At 47.1% G+C, this 14,714-nt stretch overlaps 1 protein-coding gene across 2 annotated transcripts in view; it reads right to left on the reverse strand.

Moving 5' to 3' along the window:
• LOC140741230 (integrin alpha-5-like) overlaps positions 1 to 14,714 on the reverse strand; it is a 101,626-nt gene that overhangs the window by 59,018 nt on the left and 27,894 nt on the right. The gene's annotated exons all lie outside the window — the stretch shown is intronic.

The raw sequence follows: 14,714 nt of genomic DNA on the forward strand, positions 1-14,714 counted from the left end.
AATGCTCAAGCTTTTCAGTCCGCTGCAAGTCATCCCTACAATCACCAAGATCCTTTTCCATAGTGAATACTGAAGCAAAGTATTCATTAAGTACCTCTGCTATCTCCTCCGGTTCCATACACACTTTTCCACTGTCATACTTGATTAGTTCTATTCTTTCATGTCTTATCCTCTTGCTCTTCACATACTTGTAGAATGCCTTGGGGATTTCCTTAATCCTGTCTGCCAAGGCCTTCTCATGGCCCCTTCTGGCTCTCCTAATTTCATTCTTAAGCTCCTTCCTGCTAGCCTTATAATTTCCTAGATCTCTATCATTACCGAGTTTTTTTTAAACCTTTCATAAGCTTTTCTTTTCTTCTTGACTAGATTTTCAACAGCCTTTGTACACCATGGTTCCTGTACCCTACCATCCTTGCCCTGTCTCATTGTAACATACCTATGCAGAACTCCACGCAAACATTCCCTGAACATTTGCCACAATTCTGCCGTACATTTCCCTAACATCTGTTCCCAATTTATGCTTCCAAGTTCCTGCCTGATAGCTTCATATTTCCCCTTACTCCAATTAAATGCTTTCCTAACTTGCCTGATCCTATCCCTCTCCAATGCTATGGTAAAGGAGATAGAATTACGATCACTATCTTCAAAATGCTTTCCCACTGAGATACCTGACATTTGACCAGGTTCATTTTCCAATACCAGATCAAGTATAGCCTCTCTTCTTGTAAGCTTATCTACATATTGTGTCAGGAAACCTTCTTGAACACACCTAACAAACTCCACCCCATCTAAACCCCTTGCTGTAGGGAGGTGCCAATCAATATTTGGGAAATTAAAATTACTCACCATGACAACCCTGTTATTATTACATCTTTCCAAAGTCTGTCTCCCTATTTGCTCCTCGATGTCCCTGTTACAATTGAGTGATCTATAAAAAACACCCAATTCCTGTTCCTAACTTCCACCCATAGAGACTCCGTAGACAATCCCTCCATGTCTTCCTCCTTTTCTGCAGCCGTGACACTGTCTCTGATCAACAGTGCCACACCCCCACCTCTTTTGCCTCCCTCCCTGTCCTTTCTGAAACATCTAAAGCCTGGCACTCTAAGTAACCATTCCTGCCCCTGAACCATCCAAGTCTCTGAAATGGCCACAACATCATAGCTCCAAGTACTGAGCCACGCTCTAAGTTCATCTGCTTTGTTCATGATGCTTCTTGCATTAAAATAGACACATCTCAAACCATCAGTCTGAGCGCGTCCCTTCTCTGTCACCTGCCTGTCCTCCCTCTCGCACTGTCTCCAAGCTTTCACTATTTGTGAGCCAACCACCTCTCCCTCCTTCTCTTCAGATCGGTTCCCACCCCCCAGCAATTCTAGTTTAAACTCTCCCCAATTGCCTTAGTAAACCTCCCAGAATATTGGTCCCCCTGGGATTCAAGTGCAACCCGTTCTTTTTGTCCAGGTCACACCTGCCCCAAAAGAGGGCCCAATGATCCAGAAATCTGAATCCCTTCCCCCTGCTCCAATCCCTCAGTCATGCATTTATCCCCCATCTCACTCTATTCCTATACTCACTGTCGCGTGGCACAGGCAGTAATCCTGAGATTACTACCTTTGTGGTCCTGCTTCTCAACTTCCTTCCTAATCCCCTGTAGTCTGTTTTCAGGACCTCCTCCCTTTTTCTACCTATGTCGTTGGTACCAATATGTACCACAACCTCTGGCTGTTCACCTTCCCACTGCAGGATTTCTTAGACGCGGTCAGAAACATCCCAGACCCTGGCACCTGGGGGGCAAACTACCATTCTTTATCTGTGGTGGTTCCAGTTTCAACGTAGACTTTTTATGATTGTCACTGCAGGCACCAGAATACTGGGAACAGGACCAGCAAACAAGCTGCTGGAGGAACCAGCAGGTTGAGCAGCATCTATGGAGAGAAGGGAATTATCTACGTTTTTTGTTGAAACCCTGCATCAGGACTGAGTTTCTCCAGCAGATATCTTTACCACAAGATTTCTTAGCACAAGAAAATAGGAGCCCGGAGGTGGCCATTCGACCCCTCAAGCCTGCCCTACCATTCAGTGTGACCATGACTCCTCATCATGACCCTCAGTTCCTTGATCTTTAAAATATTTCCCAATCTCCACCTTAATTTTATCCAATGATCCAGCCTCCAGCGCCCACAAAATTCCAGAGATTCACTACCCTCTGACTGAAGGAATTTTTACAAACCTCGTGTGCAATGGCTGCCCACCCCCTATCCTGCACAATACTCCAGGTGCAGCCTCACCAACACCCTGTCCAACTGGAACCTCTTCACAAGAGCATGAACAGCAGTCCAAAGCTCATGCACGGCCCCAAACACAACCTGCGGCAAGTCGAATTACATTTCTCATACTTCTCTCTGTGACCGTGTGTCCACCCAACGGGAACACTGGGACCAGCGGTCTCCCTTCTCACACCATGGGGCAAAACTGGAGGGGATGAAACAGGGAAACTGGATTCGTAAGAGGTAGAAATAGAGAGAAGGAAGAATAGACTGAGACCATAGTAAGGAATGGATTTGGTCTTTGAGAACATTCCCCAACTGTAGGACTGACTCTGTGTCTGAATAGAACATGGAACTTTACAGCACAGTACGGACCTTTCAGTCCAAGAGCTGTGCGGACCATTTAACCTACTCCAAGATCAATGTAATAATCTATCTAAAAAATCAATCCATCTATCACCTTGGCTGAACAGAGGAGCACTTTTCGTAAGAGACTAAGACAACTGCGCTGCTCCAAAGAGCGCTACATGAGGTCATTCTCACCTTCGGCCATTAGACTCTATAATGAGTCAACCTATAGCCAGGGAAGTGGTCACCTCCTCCTGTTAGACTGTTATTAATCTCTGTTTACTGAAGCTCTGTCTAAACTCTGTTTACCACACCCTGCTATTGCACACTTTGGCCCATTTATACCACCATCACTGCTTATCTGGACAGTGTCAACGTGCACCCACTACTGTATAATATTATGGGAATTCTTGCACTACCATCTTATCAGTTTGAACTTGGAAATCTTGTAATCTTTGACTCATAAGTCTTGTACATCTTATTTTTAAGGTACTTTTTTAAAATTCTTTCTATGTCTGTGCACTTGTAATGCTGCAGTGACACTGTAATTTCCTTTGGGATCAATGAAGTATCGATCTATCTATCTAAGGAAGAAGGTCCCTTACTATAGAATTACCGGCCTGGAAGCTTGGAGTGGGAGTCATTCCTGACAATAATAATCACAAGAGATTCTGCAGATGCTGGAAATCTTAAGCAACACAGACGAAATACTGGAGGAACTCAGCAGGTCAGGCAGCATCTAAGGAAGGGAATAAACAGTTGATGTTTCAGGCCGAGATGTTTCATCAGAACAATAATAATGGTGTGCGCTGTGAATGCATGATTACTGAGCCTTCAGGCTCTGGGCTGACAAAGGCAGCTTTGGCTCCAAATTCTGAATCTCAGAGACTGACTGTCATAGTCCAAGCAGATTCACCCACGCCCAGATGAGGGAGCTGCCCCATCGTGCAGGGCTGGTTAATCTGATGTAAGACACAGGTGGGCAGAAAGTTGAGCCAACGTTCACTGCTCAACCAGAAACCCAAAGGCCAGATTTACAGGGCTATGTTTGCAATCGTTGTAAACAAGATGAAGCATTCTGACCTCAGGGGGCACAAGGCCCCTGCACAAATGTTCAGCTTTCTTTTTGCTTCTTTCTACATTAATTCCCAGTGTTTGGAGCACTAACACTGTTTACTTTTTCTCTGCCAGCTGTTTCCCAGCCTCATGCCTCTCTGCATGTGACACTTGGGCCAGAACTGGCACCGTCTGAATCAGGCAGCCTGGTGCCAAACTGCCTTGTGCCCTGCCGCGTGCCAAGGCTGGCCAGTGAGCTGTGACATTCACCGCCCTCCTCTATCTCCACCTTCAGTCTTCATCCATCAGCAGCCCCATTGATCTTCCTCTGCGGCCTAGTGAAATCCAAACCAAGCATCTGCCTTACATTGCCAACAAAACCTCCATTCTTTCCTGGGAAAGGGGAATGTTATTCTTTTCCGTCATCTGTGTTGAATCATCCCTCCCCTCCACACGGCCACTGCACTTGCTTTGTTCCCCATTCTCACCCCCTCCCACCCAAGTGTCACACATGGTGAGGGTGCAGAACACACGATCCGACACCACTCGGCTGCTTTTGAAGCAAAGGTCAGGTGTCAGCGACTACGTGGAGGAACGCAGTCAGTGTTTTCATTCAGAGAAGGAAACAAACAGAACAAGAACAATTAAAGCACAGAATAGACAGCAGCCAGGCCAGGATCCTCGCTTTCCTGTCTACCCAACGACTGACAGAGAGGAGGATGACATCACCTCCTCTCCCCAGTCCAACTGACAATGTGCGTCGGAAACAGGATCAAAGATCAGCAGAAGGCCCAGAGTAAAAATAAGCACCAACTTCCCCCCGCACAGCCCCCTTCTGGTGCCATGACGATGCTTGAGAGGCAACTGCAGGCAAGCTCCCACCCTCGCGTTCCCTGTGCAATAAACGAGTGGTCACCACCTTCGTGAGATATCTTTGAAATCACGCAGTTGCTCTCATGAGAGGCCAAGGAAGCTGACAGCCGTGAGGATGGCATGTTGCCACAGGATCGCCAACCCTCAGCCGGGCTGATAAATCACAAGTAAGACGTCCACGTTTCACGGTTTGATGTCGCTGCCACACCCAGTGGCCTGCCTGTGTAAGGGTACTCATGATTCCGGAGGCATCTTTTGGGCGTATTCCAAACAAAAAGTCCTCTGTTCTGGAACATTCTATTACACGTGGCATTAAAGTGTTGTACAGTGCAGTGGAATATTTCACCTTTCAGGGCATATAATGCCTACAAAAATATGTCATGTAAAAAAATCCACCACACGGTCCAAGTTTACCCTCAGGATGATCAACAGGTCCGGGCTCAGGAAGTAAAGAAATCATCAAATTCCAACGAATTCATTCCAAACGTATTTAATCCAAGATGGAGAGTTAATCCAAACCAGGCCAGATTGAAAGGGTCAAGGTGTCAGAAAGGGCAGGGTGTCGGGGCCCAAGGTGAGGGATCACTGCTCCACGACGTTTACTTTGAACTATGGGACTCTACTGCAGACTTCAGTTCAGAAACACTCTTTGTTGCTGTTACTGTTTGCATGTTGTGTTTTTCCCCATTACACATTGGGTGCCCAATGGTCTTTTCATGGGTTATTCTTTTATTTTCTTATAGACATGAAGTTTTTATTCTCTGTACATTGGGTGTTAGATTGTCTTTCTTTCATATATATAAGGCTTGTTTTTGGGTTTCTTTGTTTTGTGGCTGCCTGTAAGCAGATGAATCTCAAGGTCGTATAATTTATACATACTTTGATAATAAATGTACTTCCAACTTTGAATAAGATGGTGCTGAGCTGTGACCTCCATTAAATCAGATGTCAGATTCAATTATATTTTAATTTTTTTTTTAGGTTCTTAAGGATGGTTTTGGAGACAGAAGGGAGTTAGGTGTCAGGTTAGGATTTAGGGGAGAGGCGGGGGAATTAGAGTTCAGACTGGAATCAAAGTCTCTGCTCCATGTTTGAAGGCCAGTGAAATGGACGTGGAACACCTGTGATTGGATGTCAAATTTGCAGAAAGTGGACGACGGGCCAGCAGGTCGTTGGTGGGTTCCAGAGTCAGAGTTCCAATGACCACAACCCCCCAGGTTTGCCAATCTGTGAGACCAGAGTTCAAGGCCTAATTTTCGGGGTCCTGTCATCGCAAGTCTGAGGATCAATGCCAAGGATCGAAGACCAAGGGTTGAATCCGAAGTCCAAAAATTGAGGCCCATTGGCCAGAGCAAGGTCTGCAAATCTGCTGGGGAAGTCAAAGCCCAACATCTGCAAGTCCGAGTTCGCTGGAGGTCTGTTCTGCAGTTAAAGGACTCTGTATGTGAGTGGGAGAGAGGAAAGGCCCTTGTTTTGCTGCTATTGTTTTGTTGCTTGCTGTGTTCTGTGTTGCTCTGCCGAGCATTGTGGGTATGCTCTGTTGGCACCAGAATGTGTGGAGGTACTTGCGGGCTGCCCCAGCACACACTCAGGTGTGTTGCTTGTTAACACAAATGATGCAGTTCACTGTATGTTTCCGGCTCTGTCAAGACATCTCCTCCGTTTGAATCAGACGCACTACACCTTGGAGAGCACAAAGCCAGTGTCTACCAGCTCAGCCACACACTGAGGATAGAAGGTACCAAGCCTGATAGCAGATGTGTCCAGGGGCCTGTGAGGGCCTGCCCTTGGCCCCTCCTTTCTCTCACTTACACTTGGTGACTCATCAAAAAGCACAATGCTAGTTCCCACATCAACCCCCACTCACATCGTCTCGCCTGACATCCAGGATGGATGAGCTGATGTTTCCTGCTGTGACCACCCTCATGAACTCAGTCTGCTGCCCCATCACCACTTTGACCGTCTGCTGGTAACTGCCTGAGGCGGAAACACACCCTTCTACTGCCAGATTCCATCTGTACCCACACCTAGGATTGCCTGATCCACCCACCCCACCTCCCCCCGGTACCGGGACCCAACCCACCCAGTCTCAGCTCTTTAGCTGCAGAAACCTCCCCAGCCTGTCTCTGGTACTGCAGGATCTGACAGCTCCCGCCAGTTCTCCCAGTATGACTCTTCATGTGTGCTTTCATCCCAGGGGGCTGCTTCCACAGATATGACCCATCCCAGTCTTCCAGCCTCACACCCCTTACACACACACACACACACACACACACACACACACACACACACACACACACACACACACACACACACACACACACACACACACACACACACACACACACACACACACACCCGCCATGTGTCCGTCCACTACCCGGCCAATCCTGTCTGCACCTTTCTCATCCTTTGGAGTTCCTTATGAGCTCTCCCTTAGTGCAAGCTTCAGTTCAACAGGCTAAATATCTGCTTGTGGCTTGGTGTTAAAATTTCTGTTTCTGTCATGTAGAAGTGAGGGCTCCTGATTTGGGTGTGGTGTGTGGAGGATGGCCGAGCTGTACCAGTGGGCAGTGCAGTGATGCTACACAGACAATCCATTCCCTGAGATCACCAAATGCAGCCTTCCTCTGGAATCTGCCGGAGAACGAAAACTTGGCTGAGTGGTGTAATAACAACAACCTCTCACTCAATGTCAATTAGACCAAGGAGCTGATTGTAGACTTCAGGAGAAGGAAACCAGAGATCCATGAGCCAGTAATCATTGGAGGATCAGAGGTGGAGAGGGTCAGTGACTTTAAATTCCTGGGTATCACTATCTCAGAGGATCTATCCTAGGCCCATCATAGATATATAATTGTGAAGAAAGCACAACAACACCTCTACTTCCTCGTGAGTCTGCAGAGGTTCAGCATGTCATCGAAAGGCTTGGCAAACGTCTATAGATGTGTGGTGGGAAGTGTGCTGACTGGCTGCATTGCGGCCTGGTGTGGGAACACCGATGCCTTTGAGTGGAAAATCCCGCTCAATTTGAGTGGATTCGGCCCAGTACATCATGGGTAAAGCCCTCCCAACTATTGAGCACATCTACATGAAACAATGCTATAGGAAAGCAGCATCCAGCATCAAAGATCCTCACCACCCAGGCCTTGCTCTTTTCTCACTGCTGCCATCAGGTAGATGGTACAGGTGCCTCAGGACTCGGACCAGCAGGTTCAAGAACAGTTACTACCCCTCAACCATCAGGCTCTTGAACAAAAGGGGATAGCTACACTCATTTAAACATTCTTTTATCTTGTTATTTCATGTTCGTTATTTATTGTTGTTTATTTACTTCTGCATTTACATTTTGTTTACAGTTTATAGTTCCTGATGTTTACAGTTTAGTTTCTGTTCTATAGATTTGCTAAGTATGCCCGCAGAAAAAGAATCTCAGGTTTGTATGTGGTGATATGTACGTACTCTGATAATAAATTTGACTTTGAATCCACTGGGTTATTCAACCAGGGACTGCAATTGTGCCAGACGTGGGGTAACAGGGAATGGTGAAGTGTCTGGGTGGAGGGGGGCAGGCGTAGTCGGAGCTGGGAAGGAGCAGAAAGGTTCCTAGATGAGGTGGCCCCGGGGTGGGTGGGGGGACAATTTGAGAGTCACAAAGAATGACTATTGCCCTTCCCGGCCAACAGGGGAACTGGAGAACTTCCCCTGACCAGCCATTGGCCAGCTCTCCCTATATCAAGAGCAAGAGGCTAGTGAAGGAGAGGGTAGGACAACTCAATCATAAAGGAGGGGACATGTGCTTGAACACGAGGATGTGGACAAGGTTATAAATGAGTAAGACAGTGAGAGCAGCTAATTTGCTAGAGCGTTTTGAGTCACAGAGCCAAACAGCACAGAAACAGAACCTTCAGCCCAGCACACCAATGTTGACTGTGTTGTCCATGTTTGGCCCATGGGCCTCTAAACTTCTCCAATGCATATATTTATCAAAATGGTTTTTAAATATTGCTGATGTGCCCACCTCAACCACTGGCAGCTTGGTCCAAATATGCCCACTCTTCGTGTAAAGCAGCTGCCCTCGTGTACCTTTTATATCTCCCATCTCTGATCTTCAACCTGCGCTCTCTTGCTCCCCGGGAGAAAGACTGTGTGTTTCTACCCTGTCTGTGCCCCTTGTGATCTTATATACCTCTACCAGTTCTCTCCGCAATCTCCTACGTTCCAGGAAAGATGTAAATTCCTGGTCTACACAGCCAGTCCTTGTAACTCAGACCCCCAGGTCGAGGCAACATCCTGGTAAATCTTTTCTGCAATCCTTTTAGTTGCGTGACATCTTTCCTATGACAGGGTGACTCAAACTGTACACAATTCTCCACGTGTGGCCTCACTTATAACTGCAACACAACTTCCCAACTCCTGAACTCAGTGCCCTGACTGATGAAGTCCAGCATGTCACACACCTTCTGCAGCACTCTGTCTGCCTGCCTGCCTGTGATGTTGCTTTCAGTGAATGATGCACTTGTACTCCTAGATCCCTCTGTACCATGACACTGCCAGGGTCCTGCCATCCACTCTATAATCCTTTAGCCTGGTTTGATCTCCCAACACCACCTATTTGTTTCTAAATATAGTATCACAAACAAAGGTCCCAGCACCGACCCCTGTGGGCCACCACTGGACAGAGGCCTCCGGTCCGAGGAACGACCATCACCCATCACCCTCTGCTTCCCTCCACTGAGACAATTATGAATCCAATCTGATATCTGCCCTTGGATCCCATGTGATCTAATCTCCCAGACTAGTCTGCCCTACCCTCAGCTACTCTTTTAATTACCGCCCCAGAAAATTCTAAGAGGTTTATCAGACACGACTTCCCCCACACAAAGTCGTGCTGACTGTCCAAAATCAGACCTGGACTCTCCAAATATCCTGTCCCTCAGAAACCCCTCCAACAATGTATCCACCACTGATGTCAGACTCATGGCCTGCAGTTTCTTGGCTTGATTTTGATACCCTTTTTAAACCACGGTACCACATTAGTCACTCTCCAGTCCTCTGGAACCTCACCTGTAGCCAGAGATGAAGCAGAAATCTATCCAAGTGTCTCCACAAATTTTTCCTTAGCTTCCCACAAGGTTGGAGAATGCACTAGGTCAGGCCCAGGGGATTCACCAATCTTAATACACTTCAAAGCCTCCAATACCTCTCCACCCTGCTAATTCGTGTGTGGTCCAAGACATCACCACTCCTTTCTCCCATTTCTTTAACTTATTGTTTTCTCCACAGTGAAAACTGAAGAGAAATATTCATTAAAAATCTCAGCCATTTCCTTTGGTTCCACACACAGACAGCCATGCTGATCTTTGAGTGGACCTATTCTCTCCCAGACCACCCTCTTATTCTTAACATACTAATAGAATGCTTGAGATTTTGACACCCCCAGAGCCTGATGGGATATACCCCAGATTACTGAGAGAGGCAAGAGATGAGATTGCTGGGGCCTTGACCATTGTTTTCATGTCCTCTCCAGCCACAGGCAAAATCCTAGAGGACTGACGAGTACTAATGTTGTTTCATTGTTCAAGAGAACAAGGGAAAATCCTGGAAGCTATAGACCGGTGAGTCTCACGTCACTGGTAGAGAAGCCATAGGGAGAAAATTTGTGAGCATTTGGAAAACCATGGCATCGCTTTCCGCCTTCTCGTCCTTCACACGAGGGCACAGACAACAATCATAACCCATCCCTGAAACAGGGCTACTGGACTGACGCAAGAGGCTGGACCTTCAGCTCCAGTGAACGCAACCCAGCCTCTCCTACAGCCAATCTCTTCCACTTCACACCCAGCACAGCAAAAAAAAATAGCATCAGGGCAGCCAAGTGCCTGCGAGGAAGGAGGCTCACATCACCTCTGTGGCTAGGCCAAGCTTTGCTGTCAACTCTGGCGCTTTCTGAACACTCAAATGACGACTCCTTGCAACTTCATCCCAGACGTGAACATTTTCTCTTCAATGTGATTCTTAGAGCTCCAGTTAAATTCCTCATACATAACAAAAATCATTTGGTCGAGCAATGGGAGGCAAAGCTTTTCTTGCTGCACAACTACTGTGTGAAAGTGTCTTGGCTCGCATCCACATATTTTCCTGAGTTAGCACAAAGACCCACTACAAGAGAATTCCCATTTGGTTTTCATATCACTCTACCACATGTTGCAATAATTTATTTTTTCAGAGGCAAAAAGAACCTGCCTGCAGGGAATTAAAACATGCAGTGGTTTGTCAGCAAAGCGTGTAGACCAAACACAAGCTCTGAGCCTGTTTCTTATGTTTTTTTTGAAAAAGTGAACATAGCAATTCACTTCTTCACCACAGCTCATCTCCTAGCAACAAGACCAGCCCCTTAACCCCTCACCCATCCAACTGGAGCTTGGATTCTGTCACATACTAAGTAGTCATTTAATACAGTTTGCCACCAGCACTATGTTCTGCTGGCAGGGAAAAAACACTCAGAGTTTTAATTAAAAATTACTGGGTCGAGCTTCAGTGAAAGAAAAGCAGAACCAGATGCTGGGCACCTGAAATGAATCAGAACACTCAGCGGGCCAGGCTGCGTCTGTGGAGGGAGAAACTGGTCGGAAACCTCCCAGCAGTCTTTGTGAGTGCTTCAGAGATGACTGGCCACTCGCAGAGACTAGAGCCACAGAAGCAAAAGGAACATTGTGAAGGGGGTGGGGGTGGTGTGGAACCTCAGCCACAAGAAGTTCTGAAACAGAAATCAAGCATGCCTGTGTTGGGGAGGGGTATCTGCCATACATCAGTGGGGAGAGAAACAGAGCTTGTTTCTGAGGTTCAAGACACCTCCTCAGACCTGAAACGTTACATGACTTTAAGCACGAGATTCTGCAGATGCTGGAAATCCAGAGTAACACACAATAAAAACTGGAGGAACTCAGCATGCATGGAATTGAAGAAACAGTCGACGTTTTGGCCCGAGACCCTTCATCAGGGCTGGAAAAGAAGGGGGAAGACACCAGGATAAAAAGGTGAGGGGGGGGAGGGGAAGGAGGACAAGCTGGAAGGTGATAGGTGAAGCCAGGTGGGTGGGAAAGGTAAAGGGCTGGAGAGGAAGGAATCTGATAGGAGAGAAGAGTGGACCATGGGAGAAAGGGAAGGAGGAGGGGTGATAGGCAGGTGAGGTAAAGAGGTAAGAGGCCAGAGTGGGAGATAGAAGAGGGAAGCAGGAGGGAAAAAAATTACTGGAAGGAGAAATGAATGTTCACGCCATCAATTTGCAGGCTACTTAGACAGAATATAAGGTGTTGGTCTTCCAACCCAAGAGTGTCCTCATCATCGGAACGGAAATGCGGATGGGAATTAAAATGCTTGGCCACCGGGAACTTCTACTTCTGCCAGCTGGAGCAGAGCTGCTCGACAAAGCGATCCCCAAACTTACACTGGCTCTCGCCAACGTAGAGGAGACCGCATCAGGGGCACCAGATTCGCAGGTGAAGTGTTGCCTCACCTTGAAGAACTGGTTGGGGCCCTGAATAGAGGTGAGGAAGGAGGTGAATGGGCAGAGGTAGCATTTCTGTCACTTGCAGGGATATGTGTCAGGGGGCAGATTAGTGGGGAGGGACAAATGGACAGGGGAATCATCGAGGGAGCGATCCTCCTGGAAAGCAGATAATGGGGGGGGCAGGGTAAGGATGTGTATGGTAATAAGATTCCATTGAAGATGGCAGAAGTTGCAGAGGCTCATGGGACGTAGGTGAGGACAAGAGGAACTCTTAAGTTAAGGTGGCAGGAAGATGTGGTGACTACGGATGTGTGGGAAAATGGAGGAGGTACAGGTGAGGGCAGCAGAAATCTCATTCGTTGAAGGAGGAGGACACCTCTGATGAGAATCTAGTCCTCATTCCCCTCCCTTCACCTTTTTATTCTGGCATTCCCCCCCCAAAAAACCCACTTCCTTTCACGTGTGTGTATTGTCTGCTTTTATTTCAGCTTTCGGTCCCTCCAGGGTTAAAACCTGCATACTATTCCCACTTGGCCTGACCTACATGTAACTCCAGTCCCATATCCTTGAGTTGAACCTCAGATAAGACCATAAAACAGGATTAATCCCCCTCAACCCCTTTCTCCTGCTTTCTCTGTAACCTTTGACACCCTGACTAATCAAGAACCTATCGACCTCAGCTTTAAATACACTCAATGACTTTGCCTTCACAGCCATCTGCGGCAATTAATTCCACAGATTCACCACCCTCAAAGAAACTCCTCCTGGAGGTCAGGCAGCATCCTTGGGAAGGAATAAGAAGTTGAAGTTTTGGGCTGAGACCCTTCATCGGGACGCTGACAGGAGAGAAGAGTGGACCATTCAAGAAAGGGGAGGAGGAGGGACACCAGAAGGTGGTGATAGAAGAGTAAGGAGAAGAGATGTGAGGGAACTCAGGATGGAGAGTGGAAGAAGAGAGAAGGGGGAGGCGGGAGAAATTACCAGGTTACAGAAATCGATGTTCACGCCATCAGGTTGGGGCTTCTCAGACTGGGAACCTGAGAGTGAAGTCATCTTGGCAGCGGAGGCCATGGACTGGCATGTTGGAATGGAAATGGGGATTGGAATTAAAATGGTTCACCACCAGGAAGTCCTGCTTGTTGCAGATGGAGCGAAGGTGTTCGACAAAGCGGTCCCCCAATCGACGTCGGGTCACACGGATATGGAGGAGACAGCATCTGGAACACCAGATACAGTAGATGACCCCAACAGATCTGCAGGTGAGATGTTGCCTCACCTAGACGTTTGGGGCCCTGAGTGGAGGTGAGGCAGGAGGTGAATGAGCAGGGATGGCACTTCTGCTTGCACGGATAAGTGCTAGGAGAGAGATTAGTGGGGAGGAACAAATGGACAAGGGAATCATGGAGGAGAGACCCCTGCCCTGCAGAATGCAGAGAATTGTGGGGGTGGGGGAGAGGTAAAAATTTGTTTGGTGGTCAGATCTTGTTGAAGATGCCAGAATTTGCGGAGAATGATGTGATGGATACGGAAGCTCATGGGATGATGGGTAAGGACAAGATGAACTTTACCCCTGTTAAGGCAATGGGAAGATGGGCGAGGGTGGGTGTCTGGGAAATGGAGAAGTGGGTGAGGGCAGCATCAATGTTGGAGGAATGGAAACCCCGCTCTTTGAAGGAGGAGGACATCTCTAATGTTCAGGAATAGAAAGCCTGATCCTGAGAACAGATGCAGTGGAGACTGAGGAACTGAGAAAAGGAAATAACATTTTTACAAGTGACAGGGTGGGAATAGTTGCAAATGGCTATGAGTCAGTAGATCTATGACAGATATCAGTATACAGTCTGTCAGTATACAGATGTAAATAGATCAAGAAAGGAGACAGAGGCGTCAGAAAGTGAATCTGAAGACAGAGCAGAAGTAATAGGTTTCAGTGAGATCCCCCTACCCCTCATTCTTCTAAACTCCAGAGCCATCAATCATTCTTCATATGTTAATTGTTCTTGTGAACCCCCACTGGACCTTCGCCAATGCCAACCCACAACTGTTCACAATGTTCCAAATGCAGTTCTGACTAGTGCCTTATAAAACCTCAGCATTACGTCCTTGCTTTTATATCCTAGTCCTCTCGAAATGAATGCTAACATCGCATTTGCCTGCCTTAACACCAACTAACTTGCAAGTTAACATTTAGGGAATCCTGTTCTAGTTTGCCCAAGTCCCTTTGCACCTCCAATTTCTGAATTTTCTCTCTGTTTATAAAATAGTCAATACCTTTATTCCTTCTACCAAAGACTCTTCTGATCTGTCCAAGTCCTTCTGTAGACTCCCTGCTTCATCAACACCATCTGCCTGTCAACTGATTTTTGTATCATCCGCAAACGTGGCCACAAAGTTATTAATTTTGTACAAACCCATCAATTCCACAACCAATGGAGTAGTCATTGCCAACCGCGAAGGATAAGCATTGGAGCCTGGATACCCACCAGAAAATAACAGTCAACAGACTCTTGGAATCAAAGAATCAACAAACGCTCCAGCATTCAGGAATTTCAGCAGACACTTCCTGCCACTTGTAGCCTCCAAGCCAACCATTTTTTCCCATTTATTTAAGAGCAAGAGACAGAACAAAAGGGCTTAGGTACAGAGTACTGAGT

This window comes from Hemitrygon akajei, chromosome 18 (assembly GCF_048418815.1).
Source record: "Hemitrygon akajei chromosome 18, sHemAka1.3, whole genome shotgun sequence".
In the NCBI taxonomy this organism is placed as follows: Eukaryota; Metazoa; Chordata; class Chondrichthyes; order Myliobatiformes; family Dasyatidae; genus Hemitrygon; species Hemitrygon akajei.